The sequence below is a fragment of the Echiichthys vipera genome, assembly GCF_963691815.1.
Source record: "Echiichthys vipera genome assembly, chromosome: 23".
NCBI classification, from domain to species: domain Eukaryota; kingdom Metazoa; phylum Chordata; class Actinopteri; order Perciformes; family Trachinidae; genus Echiichthys; species Echiichthys vipera.
Genome location: NC_139848.1, coordinates 12,091,689 through 12,105,843, shown reverse-complemented (window position 1 = coordinate 12,105,843; position 14,155 = coordinate 12,091,689). Strand labels below are relative to the sequence as shown.

At 43.6% G+C, this 14,155-nt stretch overlaps 1 protein-coding gene across 1 annotated transcript in view; it reads right to left on the bottom strand.

Annotated features, from left to right (window-relative positions):
• LOC310964572 (fidgetin-like) overlaps window positions 1-14,155 on the bottom strand; it is a gene marked incomplete at both ends in the record, with an annotated part of 33,138 nt that overhangs the window by 16,905 nt on the left and 2,078 nt on the right.

The window sequence follows — 14,155 nt, the reverse complement described above, 5'->3', positions numbered from 1 at the left end:
ATCCCATAGAGTTGGATTTAAATCAGCAAAATATGGCTTGTAATGCTTCATCCACACAATATTGTCACAGTGGAGAAAAGCAAATTGCTATCCGCAGATGAAACGTTTTGAATAGCACCGCACCCGTAAATTTTCCGGTACTGCTCTGTTTCGCCTGTATCCATAAGCTTTCAGAAAACTTGTTTTATTTTGGAAAATAATACTTCAGAGTATGGACGTATCTATTTTTGTACCTAACATGGAGCATAAATGAGCATAAATAAGCTGTTACCCGATGACGCTATTGCTCTGTTAGCTTACGCAAGATAGAGGAAACTGGCCAACTATGTATTTTCAGCCAAACGGATAATCATCAGACCAAATTTTTAAAGGAGTAACGTTAGGGAACAATTTGGATTTGGCAATGGCTGGGAAATTATTGTATTACACTATTCCTGACTTCGTAAAGCTAACAGCATTACAATAAAGTTATTAGGATTGGCTACACGGGTTTCTTTCAAACAAACAACGTATATGTTCGAATTTGTTAAAAAATAGATTTTTTGGACAACCAAGCTAAAGTATTATCCAAGATTTATTCTATGGGTTTACTTTAATAGACGTAAAATAAAGGTGGTCATTGCAGCATTATATTTTTTTAATCAGAGTATGCAAATCTGCTAAGTGGCCGGTTTATTTCTTTTTATTTTAGTTTAGCTGGGCTTAGAAAGTAACTCAGAGTGCATACTCAACTAATGCCGCTGTTAAGTCTGATGATTTCAAACGTGATTTCCGGGTCAAAGCGCTCCATTGAAACGAAACCGACAACAACGGCAGAACATGTGAACAATCACGATCACCTCTTGAGACACCTTTTACAGTAAAATTGACAGTTATGTTGTTTTTTAAAAACTCAGATCTGTTCAAACAGCGGGGGGGGGGGGGGGGGGCACAGCTCTGCGGCGTTGTAGAAATACGAGCCTTGGACCCAGAAATCATATTTTGAAAGGGCCTTACGTGGCATGACTTACACAGCTGGATTGTTTGGTTAATAAAAGGCCAAAAAAGAGCAACAGTCCAAAACCGAATGGGAGTCAGTCGAGCATCATAGAAGATGAAATAAAACCAGCTAACATTCACAAAGGGGAGGATAGGAGCTGGCATTTTCACTCACAAAATAGCTCATGTGACTATTTATTCTGTCTGACTAATCCAGAAGTCAACTACTCATTTCATTGATTGCTTTGACATTCTCAGATGTCATCAATAAGGTCAGGCAGCCAGTAGATACCACTTCACCAAATTGGAGTTTTTGTCTTGACAACAAAAACGCCTGATAAAGATCTGGACATGGCGAAATCATCCCATGGTCTTTTTGGGCACTTACATACATCAAATAAGCCTTTTCGTGTAACAACTATCAACGGAGAATCGCTAACACGTGGCTAACACTGATTAGCTTGTGGCAGTACGGTGAAGGCATTAAAACGTCTTTTTTAATCACTAATACTAATCAAAATAACACCAAACCTCTGCAGTAGCATTGGAAGAGTCTACACATAAAATGAAGCAGCAACAACGTAGTTAGTGAACCCGGAGTTTATTAAAAGAGTTTTTTGACAGAATAACCAACAACCAACTCCTATCATAGTAAAGTCCATTCAAGTGGATCACCAAAGTCAATCCAAAAGGAAGGAGCCCATTGGTGCTTTGTTTTCTGTGTAGGGACTCTTCTCATGCTGCTGCAGAGGTTTGGTGTTATTTTGAGCAGTATTAGTGGATAAAAAAGACGTTTTAATGTCTTCAACGTACTGCCCCAAGCTAATCAGTGTTAGCCACGTCCGGCTATTAGCGACTCTACCAGATTTCTGGTAAAAAACTGTCTGGATGGCTTATTTGATGTATGTAAGTGCCGAAAAAGAGCATTGGGATGATTTTGCGCTGGAATTACACTTCAAGGGGCCCGTATATGTACAGTAGCTGTCAATACTAAATGTGTGCACAACATTTCTAACTTTAAATAAGCTTTACTCTTGACAACCCTGCGTCTTCAACCGACCTCTGCTCCCAGAAACATTCTTCACGAAGCATATAGATCTTATACCTTCGGTGAAATTGTAGTACTACAGCGCGCATGTAACAACTCAACTATCCCGTCCTTCCTGGAGAGCATTCTGTATCATTCCTACTCAAAGTCACGCTGCGGAGCAAACAGAAAAAAAGATATATTTCATATCTCTCTGTTCACTATTCTGCGTGTTCCCTACAGAATGCCTGATCTGGAGTGAGAAAGACAAGGACCTTGATATGAGTGTGGATGTGTGTGTGCGTGTGTGTGTGTGTGTGTGTGTGTGTGTTTTGGCAGCTTAATGCACATATTTTCACTGCAATATTTCTCACAGCAGCCGTGGTTAGAATCTCTTGTTTTCACTCTTACTAAATAAATAATTACAGCGTTATTATTGTGGGGCGCAGCTCCAACCCTGAGGCAAACACAGGATCTGTACTTGTTTGTCATCTGAACAAAAAATGTGCAGCAACACAAAATCATAAGAAGCAGAGCGATAAAGATCTTCTGGTCCATAAAGAAGACGGGAATATGATCCGGTAGAGAGGCTGAAGAATAGTGAAAGGGGTGCGATTGAGCAGCGAGAGAAAAGGACGTGGAGTATTTATTGTAGAGATGAGCTGTGACATAAGATAAGGAGTGACTCTGCTGTCCTGTTGGAAGGGGAATGTCATTCCACCACCGCGGTCCCAGGAGGGAGATGAGTCAAGGCAGAGGTACGAAGGGGCCAACAGCACAGCCATGATATTTTCATTTTTGGAAAGCTGTCATCATACAGTAATTTCCTGCAAAATGAAACCTTTTTTGGCAAAATATGACGCTCAAAACTTGACGCCTACCTGCTTCTAAAGACATAAACTCTAGGAGGAGCACTATAGTAGCTGCATAACTGTAAAACTGACATCAAGTCTATAGCCGTTTTCATTTTGTCAACAATATCATGCTGTTGTGGGTGCTCCAAACCCTGTCAACACCTTGCACTAACAGCTGACCAGATGTGTCAGAGGGTTCCAGCGTCTCCTAGCAACAGTAAAACGTTTTGGCGCTACGGGCGAATCTGAAACCACAACACCCAATTTCTACAATGTGTTCTTTCGAATCACGCTGCAAATGTAAATTCGAGTTTAATTCATGTGTTTTGTTCTGTACACGTTACGCTGCGTTTGGCCCAGATTTCCCCCGCGGGCGCCCCCGAGTCAATACTAACGGCATCATCACAGATCACAGCTTTAGTGCTGCCGTTCATCAGGTTGTTAGTTGCGCTGTAGCTCACAGACGCGGCTTCGGGCCTGTTATCTTATCAGTCGATCGGCGACAGCGCGCAGGAAATGAGACACACACCAGTGATACCGCCAACAACACTCATCTGTCAAGACATTCTGGCTCAATTATCATACTGTACCACAAAGACTCGCACAAAACAGGATGCACGGCGAGACGGCGGAGTGGATAAATTGAATTGCCGTCGTTAAACAAGCGCAGTCGTTAGTCGCATCCATATAGGGAAACCAAAAGCTCGACGGAACGAAAGGGACGAAGGTGTTGTTTTATTTGGTGTAGCTGTGCAAAAGAGGAAGTGATAAACTTTCTGCAGCCTGGGCATAAATCTGCATTTTTCCCGAGTGTGTGTGTGTGTGTTTGTTTCTGATGCAGCCCCCTCATATTACTGTACATGTTTGCTGCCTCTGTTTGGGGATGGAAAGAAAAAGAGAGGGAGGGGAGGATGAAATGGTAAAGATGTACAGTGAGAGAGAAACAAAGACTGAAACCGACACATGGAGAGTGAGAAAGAGGGAGCGAGACGGACAGAGATGTAGAGAAAGAGGTAGGGAGAGATGCTGATGTGTGTACTGCATCCCAAGGGATCACTTACTCAGTATAGACACAGTACTGGAGGACAGAGAACAGCAAGGGTTCATTGGCCAAAATCTCTCCTCTTTACACACACACACACACACACAACCCCTCCAAGCAATATTCCTGTAAGCACTCGTCCACTGAGAATAACCGCATTGACTGAAGTGGAGTCAATGTAAGAGGACGATGGAATGAGGGGAGGAAGAAAAAATAAAACGGAGGGATCAGGAGGAAGCAGCAGGAGGGGGAGTGTCCACCTGGCCAGTGTCCAGGGGAATTAAACAGTCTGTTTACCGCTCTCAGCGCCTCGGCAACGCCATGTTAGCCTAATGGCACGGACATGAAGCCAATTGATTTGTGGACCAATAGACCTGTCCCACAGCACAGGCAGATTACCTAGATCACTGGCTCCGCATCGAGTAGACATCGCTTCTCATTCGCGCCCCACAGGCAGTGGAATGTGAACAGGGTTTAATGTGCGTCTGTGTGGGCACGCTTGCATATACGTACACGTGTCCCTCGGATTAGAACATGAAACAACGGGGCCGGTTTACGTCCGTGGGGGTTCATTCTCTGCCTGCACATTGTTGCCTTCGGGCCTCATTTATTATATATTTTTTGGAATGATGATACGTGCTCCTCTACGGGCTTGGGTAAAAATGCACCGCTGTGGCATTGTTACACATAGGATCGTGCTGTGCTATCGTTCTAAAATTCTGCTGCTCAAATGAGTAATTGTATACAAGTTGTGATTAAAAACAAACAGTATTGGTTAAAGATCTGGTTTGTGAAAGAAGAAACTCGTAGGGCTGAACTCGTACGACTGAACGGCTAAATGTTTCTGACCAATACTGTGATTGTGACTTATATTGTGATTATTGACTTAATACTGTAGAATGCAGTTGCCTAAAAAACAGTTGATTTAGACTCGGGAGGTACCATTTTTAAATGAAATCAATATTTCAGGTCAAACTGTTAGTAAGCATGTAGTAAGTAGGAAAATGTAGAGGGAGAAGGTCATTATTGCGAATTAAACCCCTTTAGTGTCCTAATTCGCTTTACATAATCATTAACATAACAGCTGCATAGTTAGCAAGTTATGGCCAAAACTTCTAGTAACTTGTATTAGGTTACATCTAAGTTACGACTATCAATACTACCGCTAATGTTAGCATAAGCAGCTAAAGTACAGAGCTGTTAACGTTATCGCTACATTGCTACAACGCTTGGATGTCCACAGTCAATCGGATTTTGTTCACACTGAAGACTGGAGTTGTGCTAAACAAGGCCATTAGTAAAACCAAGAAAGTCATTATTAATTAGAACCCCTTCAGGGTTTTAATTCGCAATAATGTTAGCATAAGCAGCTAAAGTACAGAGCTGTTAACACTGTCGCTGCATTGCTACATCGCTTCCAAGCTACTTAACTCTGAGTCCTGGAGGTCTCAATTATGAGACTTTAATGTGATAACCTTTTAGTTATACTCAACAGCTGCCGAGCTAACTGCTAGCTAACAGTCTGAAATTAACATGAAGCAATGGCCAAGCTTGTTTCTGACGAAAAAGACTTCCTCAAAGCCATCTTTGGCCAAGCAGACACCAACATACAGAGAGCATAATTAACTAAACAGTCAAGAGTTTCTGTTTTGTCCTCATGTGAACAAATATAAAAGTTATTAGCTAATTTATGACGGATATATGTACAGTTGGGAAATTGCTACTACTTTGCAAGAAGTAAGATTTCCATGTTTTTTCATTATAAAACAGGTCGAGGTGCCAAATAAATACTGTGAAAGTAATGAAACCGTCATTCCACAGAGAAATGCACACAGCCCATATTAAAGTTTGCGATGTCACAACTATTCTGTATATAGAAAGTGTTTAACGACGCTGCAGCGCCGTTAAAGTTGGCGGTGTAGAGCCACCAAGAGCACAGATGAGGAAGACCCAGAAACACTGACCAATCAGAGAACACTGGGCTTTTTCCGGAAGGGAGTCTTAAAGAGACAGGCTTTTCAGACAGAGGTGAATACAGGTCTATTCAGACAGACAGGATGAAAAAATAATGTGTTTTTTTAACATTTAAGCATCTACACTTGTTCGGGTAGAAACCCAAAATACGTATTAACCTCGATATTTGCATAATATGTCCCCCTCAAATAATAAAAATTGCAATTTCCTTCATAACGATGAACTGTTCTATCCTAGAATCCAAGTTGTAATTACGGCTCTGGCTACGTTAGTTAACAATCTGGTTTCATACTGTATGTGTGAAGAGTTTATTTTATGTTTGCACTGAACATCAAATCCAAAATTTTAACCGTCTAAATTTGCTATTCCGTCATGTATTTGGTATCATTATATCAATTTCCGTCATATCGCCGGGCTCTAATGGATCCTTCTCAAAATCAAATTTGATTTAGTTAAAAAAAAGTATGATGGTCCAGCTGAAAGCTTTTCTCTGTTCCGATGAAGTTGACATCTGAGTGTGTAACATCTGTGGGTAACATTTTCCCAGAAGGATATGGTTGGCTGCGTGCGTGATGCACATTTGTGGCATTAGCAGTGCACATTGTTCCAAATTGAATGTTATACCCAAATAAAAAACCTCGCTGCGGGACAATGAAAGACCACACACACTTAAAACTACAGTTGTCCATTTGTACGGCCCGAGGAGTGAGAATAATTCCACATTCTCCACAGTTTTCACTCATGTCAGTTTCCCAGTTGATAAGCATGAAAATCCATTTATCTACAAAGGCACTGTATGGTCCATATTGGACAATGTCTCTTTCATGGGCCCTTTTTTGTCCACAAAGCCACCCAACTGACTCCGCCACGTCTGTAATAGGCCACATTCATTTGATATAGACACATCAAGGGAGATATTGCAGTGGTTTTTGCCGTGCATCAAGAGAAGTGGGGCTGGTTCACAGAAGCAGCAATATGCTCTGAACATAAAAGAACAATGGACGCGAGGCAGATGCAGTTAGGCGAAAAAAAGAAAAGATACGGCGGCCTGGAAATGAACACCAAACATGTATGCATGAAATAGGAAACCGTGGGGAGACGCAGTAAGGCTCACTGTCATTATCATTCAGCCTTTTCCCTCCTTTTGAGAGTCCAGACTGCAGTGCGAACAGGAGGAGGGAGATCCAGAATTAGGCCTCTCAGGAGGAAGGAGGAGGATGAGGAGGAGGAGCTGTCAGATTACAGATTAGAAGGTGGGGAAGAGGTGGGATTAAACATGCAGTCTAGATGGTAGCAGGACTAATACAGCTCACGGCTCAGCTAAGGGTTTCAAATATAGTCCTGTGGATTATGCTGTGGATAGAGGGAAATGTTTAAAAAGAAAAAAAAAAACGACTCTCATTGAAACACTTTCACACACCGAAAGTCAAAGTTAATCATCGCTCATCTAATCCATATTTGTGAAAACGAGGCGCGCGGAGCTTTACAACACAAGGCAGACACAAAAACCTCCGAGACTCAGGTATTAACAACGATGCTCCGTCTTTACCACCCTCCGGCTAATGCGGCTAATGAATGAGAAAGTGCTAGCAGGCTAACGGCTCTAATTCTCCTTCACAGGCTATCATGTTGCAGCCCGGAGACAGATCAATACCATTTGCTCAACACACAGGAGGCCCGGGAATCTATAAAAGGGCTTTTATTGAGTAATTAAACACCCATTACTGTCCCGTGCAGCCAAACAATAAATTTGATCAGCCTCTCAGGCGCAGATCCAGCCGTGATTAATACTCAGTGCATGCATGACATAAAAGACCACAATGACATTTCCCTAAGTCCTGTCTCAGAAGCTCTGACGACGCAAGGGGACAAGGGTTCGACCTGTTCAAGATTGTTTAGCGGGCTCCGTGTGCGACCGAGGGTTTTATTTTTTTGGACCTCATCAGCAGCTAGAGACTGTCCAACCCCCACGGGGGACAAATCTACCTGCTGTCCCGAGGCCGTCGTAGCAAGCAGCAAAGCAACGCCTAGCTTTCTGTTAAAGACAAAAAGGGATGTTTTGAAGCTTTTTCTAATTTTTTATATTTGCACTTTGCACTGTAACCTTCTAGAGGCTGTAAAGTTACTACCTAATATAGCGTCGGTATTTTGAAATGTCATTTTTATCACATTTTTGAAATCCTTCCTATTCTAAATGAGTATGGGTTTAAAGAAATACAGAAATCAAGAATTCTCAGTGCTTTTTTGTTATTTTACAGCACAGCTCAAGATCCACACAGAGAGAGAGAGGGACTCGTTCTTTCTATATGGGGTGAACGCTCTACCAGCTGAGCAAAGCAGCACCCCAGAAATACATCATATATTACTGTAGCTTACACTTTAACTCATATTTAGCATGCATACGTAGTATATAAAAGTTTTGACACGCTATAATTCGGTTTTAAGCCCATATAGGTGTGTTAAAATGAACTAGGATATAATAAAAAAGAGCAAAAAATATCATAATTCAACTCCCTTTAAGTTGTGAAATCAATTCCACTTTTAAAAAAATGTATTATTGGACAGACGCTCGTACGGAAATAGAGAAAGAAAACCACACTGAAGACTATTTTGCCAAATGTGTGTTTTCTTGCGCGACAACCACCGCAAATAAAAAGCACTTAGGAACACCGTCGTGTCCCATTGGTCATCACCATCCACCCTTTACCGAGCGACTGAAGGCTGCACTGTGTTTTCCCCCCCAACGTCCTTTTTTTCCACACTTTCTACAATTCAAAAACCTGTTACAATCCCATCCTTGTTGGAGAATATTTAGCGTTGTTGAGCCAACAATATGGCATCTGGGTGATTCTCCTAAATATGAATGGCCCATTCACTGGGCTCAATGGAGTCGCTTGGCAAAGGCCCTTCTTCCCCTCCCTCCTCCATACTCAAAACAATATTCAGCGCAGCAGTCTTGGCACTTTTCCCCGAAATCAACAAAAGAGGAACTCGAAGCTGTCCCTGAAACCCTCAAAGCATTAAGCCTCTGTGAGATGCAAGTACTTGGCACAAGCAAAGCGATTTAACGACAATGGGCAAATCATACAGTGCTTTGTGAGATTTAGGGGATACAATAGCACTCCGTTTCCAAAGCACACATTAGCAAGCATGTCATCGGGACCCCCTGGGGGATTTGAGCGGCCTAGAGGATTGTGTAGTGAAGAGGATAAATATATGTTACCGAGCAAGAAGATGGACCACCGCCAACGCATCCCCCCCCCCCCCCCCCCCCCCTTCACACAGCATACAGTGGGATTATGAGTGTGTGGAATGCAATAATAGAATAATCTTCTGAACACACAAACTTTCCCCGCACACTGAACCCGTTTGGCTTGTTAAGTGTGTACGTCGCACCGCTTCCAAAATCAATTTAGGACCGTTTAACAGAGCGCAAGAGGTACAGATGAGGAGGTTTCTCGCCTTGCAAGAAAGTGAGCCCCTGCCATGAAAATAAAACCGAGGAAAAAAAACAAAACAACAAAAAAAGAATACTTGTTAAAAAATGTGCGGCGCTTGCAGCCATGCTGACCTCTGAGTGCTAAACAAAAAAAACAACAACGGACAAGCAGACACCCACTCAAAAGTCAATACCATGCGTGCCTCCTCTTCCTCTTGTATGGTTAATGCATGATGCCAGGTAGGGGAGACAGACGGAGAGTAGGATCTCATTATACACTGCATGCTATCATTAGCTATCTACCACATGTGTCCATCCTGCCAACAGAGTTGTACAAGCAACATCCTAATGCTCTCCCCTGCTTCCATTGGGGGGAAACACACACACACACACACACACACACACACAGACAGAACAAGGATGCGTACACATGATCACAGGTAAGCATACTAACACCATCCTTCCACAAGTCGTTGGTATATGAACACAAGTCATTTTTTCAAGCACAAAAGCTAAAAATGATCTGGTTTCAGCTTCTTTTATACAATGATTTGCTGCTTTTCTCTACTTTATATGATACAAAACACAATATCTTTGGTTTTTGAACTGTCGGTGAGAAAAAAACGAGATGTTTAAAGACATTAACGAAGACGGCGGGAAACTTTATTGACCAATCGTCCGCCGATTTATCGATAATACGATTAAATCTCAGTCGTGGCTCCGATTCGAGGCCCCACCACCCTGTACACACAAGCACCAGTTAGACATCGGAGTAGAGCTGATGAGAAGTCGATCGACAGAAAAAAAATCGGCTATTATTCGGCCGTTTATCAAGCAAAAATTCTGATAAAATGCAACAGTTTCCAGCATCTCAAATGATAGGATTTGCTGCTCCTTAATGTCATATATGACTTTTAACTGAATATATTTGGGTTTAGGAGTTTTGTTGAGAGAAACGAGACATTTGAAGATGTCACCTTGGGCTTTAGGGAGCTCCCTGTTTTTTGACATTACACATTACCAAACCTTTGATGGGGGAAAAAAAAAAGAATTGACAAACTAATCAATATTGACTATAATTGCTAGTTGCAACCCGGCAGTGGACGCTGCAAAAATTTGAAGCTTTGTAGGAACAACGGTTGTTTTTTCGCTCTCGCTCCCGGTTTGTGTCCATCTCCCAGAGGCCACAGGCAGCTCAGTGATGCTGTGCCACACGCCCAGCCACTCAACATCCTTTGTGTCCATCACCTGGCAGGCTGCCAAGCTCCAACACACACACACACACACACACACACACACACACACACACACGGATACACACCAGTTCTCCCTCGCACCAAATGAGCCATTGTTCATTAACGCGCGCGCACACCTTTAGCGCCTCGCAGACAAAAAGTGTCCCGACTTACTCGCACACTCGCGCAAGGTGCCTCGCTAATCAAGACGTTCAGGCTGGAGGGGGTTGGTGGTGGGGTGGGTGGGTTGTTGTGAGGGGCGGCAGACGGCCACTATCTAGCCCAGCCCCCCCCCCCCCCCCCCCCTTCCTTTTTTTTTTTTTTTAACCAAAATCAGATCATCCAGCTAGAGCCAGAAAGAAGAGCAGAAGCAGACGAGAGATTAGAGTCAGATCCTTCCTCCTCTCCTAACTGTCATTTTCTTTGGCCCTTGTGGGGAAAAAAAAAAAAAAAAAGGCTCTCGTCGGCGTCCTCCGTCGTCGAGGCCAAATGAGTGGCGAGCTCCTCCGCATATCAATGCAGAATTTAACTTAAGACTTCCATGGCAATAACCTAATTAGAAACGGCGCCTTCTCATTTGAAGGCACAATGTAAAGGATAAGCTGTATGCCGCCATGTCTATTGAGGTCTAATGGTGCGGAATATTCCAAATTGGAAGTTTTTTTCTTAAATAAGTCCTTAGCATATTTAACGCTTGCACACGCTGAATGTTTTAATATCTGCCGGAGAATCCGGGCCATGGGTGGCGGAGATTGCTGGTAAAGAGTAAAGGGAGGTGAGCGGGGGTCTGCTTAAAATTCAGAAAAGGGGGCAGTGGATTGCAAAAAGAAGGTAGGAGGGAGAGAGAGAGAGAGAAAAACTCTACAGCTTTGATTTGATTAAAACCTATGAAAGTGACGCATTACATAAACCAAAGAAACTTCAAACATTTTTTTTGGGGGGGGGGGATTCGGAGTTCAAAGAAAGCGAGATAATGCTTTTAACGCCGGAATTAACATGGAAATGAATTTAGCCGAATGTCTCTTCAAGGTTGGAAAAAAGTCTGGAAATTTCGGTTGCGCTGACCTCAGATCCGTTTTTGGCTCTGGTGGCTCGAAACAGTGTTGATTTTCATTCCTTACATACAAAAAAGCTTTCAAATGTGTTTTCTTACTTTCATTTGTACTCGATCATTTGAGATTTCCTATCCCAGGATTTCACTTTGCAGGGGTAACCTGATTTTACAGTGTTATTATGATACATAAAGTCTCAGTATTAAGCATCACAGGTAGCAGGGTCCTCAGTGGTGAGCTGTAAGTATTATTCCACCCATGAGCCAGTCACGCGTGATACCCCTTACCTTAAGTACACCCATCAGAGTTTGACTGGATAATAACCAGTCAGCACTGGGAGATCGGATATAATTTGGAGTGTTTGAGGGCGCTACGGTTTGTGTGTGAGAGTGTTTGAGGAAAAAGGTTGACTCCAGTTGCAACACAGGAAAAGATAATCCGCCAACTGACAACTGTCAGTCACGGCGGCGCTAAGGAAAAAAACGAAATCTCTATTTGAAAGGAAGAAAAAAATTGCAGCCAGTGTACCAATACTGAAGGAAAGAAAGGAGGGGAGGAGGAGGATTGAGCGGATCATGGTGTCAAGGATTTTTAAGGAACTGGCGTCCAGTCATCTACACAGAAACGTGTTTTAGTAGGGGGGGGGGCAGCGGTGCTACAGACAGCCGCCTGCCATCTCAGGGAGAGGAACTTAGATCGGCGAGGAGGGGCTGTCAGCGAGCACGCGGGGAAACACACAAAGACTTACACAGGCCTCGCTACAGTTAGCTGACACGCACAGCCCTGCCACTGTCTTCTGGGATGGAGAAGGAGAGAGAGAGGAGAGAGAGAGGAGAGGGGGGGGAATAAGTGGACAAAGAGTGGAATAGATGAGAGAGCGAGGAGACAAGACAGGCTGACGCACTGTCGAGCAAACGTGGAGGAAAGAAGGGGTGGTGGGGGGATGAGACAGAGAGAGGAAAAAGATGGAGAGAGTGAAACAGACAAGACAGGTCCGAGAGGGATTTGTTCTATTTGCATGCGGCGGGCTCCCATGGGGTCCGGTGCGGCGCGGCGAGCCCGAGAGCACAAAAGATAACACTTAACATATTTGCTAAAAGATGACAACCCTGGCTGGATCTCGTTTGAAAAGGCCCCTGTTGTCGGGACGCGCAAGACAGGAGAAATCCACTGATATGGACGGAGACGAACATACGTCTGTGTGTGTGCGTGTGTGTGTGTGTGTGTGTGCGTGCGTGTGCGTGTGCGTGTGTGTCTTAAAAAGCACAATATTTCCACACATCTGGCAGAAGTCCCAAAGGAGGGGGGGACTGATGGCCCGCGCCAGTGGCTCCGGGACAGTAAAAAAAACAACAACAAAAAAAACAGCTTTTAACGGTAAACATTACAGACTGATAGAAAGTGTCAGGATAATTTATTTATACGGTCCCACCGGGAGTCGCGTAGCCACCCTCGCAGCACACCGGGCTCTCTCTATTCATTTGAGGGGGAAAGTATTTAGATAAATAAAGGCTTGCCTGTTTGTAAGGCACTTTTTTCCCCTCTATTCCCTATTATCTCTCCTCTCTCTGTCCCTATTAGCTGCATCGGGGTGGGGGGGTGGGTAGGGGGGTGCCGGAGATGTGAGGTGATACGTTATGTGTATAATGAGGGGGATTATTGCTACTGTCACTGCAACATGCGCAGACAGCGGACGCGAGAGGGACGGATCTTAAGCCGGGGACTGTAGCAAACAAATAGACTCGGAGGAATAAACAAACCGCTGAGTGTCTACATTATTTACGTTACACACCAAACCTGACACAGGCACGGCTGCGCCTGGGCTTCCTCCTCTCTCACACGCACACACACACACACACACACACACACACACACACACACACTTGCATTTCAAAACTCACGCACCCCCTTCACTCCCTATATGTTCAAATAAAGGTAATTATCTTCACTAAAGTGAGCAAACAATTGAATAAGACCTTCCCGCATGTACTTCCAAACTCATCCATAAAATCTGCATCAAAAGTTACGCATATTATTAACATATTGACATGACAAAGCTGCAGAAAATATGTGATTTTGTGTGATCATTGTAAAAATCTGCACGTGCAATGTGTAGTTTAGGACCATTTCAACACCTGCAGTCCAAATAGAAGTGTTTTTATTCTATAATTTCATTCAGAACACACACTCACACGAATACTGTATACATGCAAAAATGCAAACATGTATGTGGTAGTGAATTCACATGCCGCAAGTGAAAAAAGGAGGAAACGGCACATGAAGTGGAGCAAATAACTGAGTGTGTGTGCCTCCGAGTGTGTGTGTGTGTGAGAGAGGGAGAGATCAGAGGTGAAAGGTTGAGTCCTCACTGATAACTGCTACAAAAACCAGTCCGCAAATGGCCGAATTTCCGCCCCGGAAAGCTCTCCGCGGCCTCGGAAAACCTGATTATTCACAAGAAAACTGTCCGCCGCCGCGCTCACTTGCAACAGGGTGGGATGGCTATTTTCCTATTTTCCAACAATCCACTGTTGCCCTACACGAAAGCAGGACA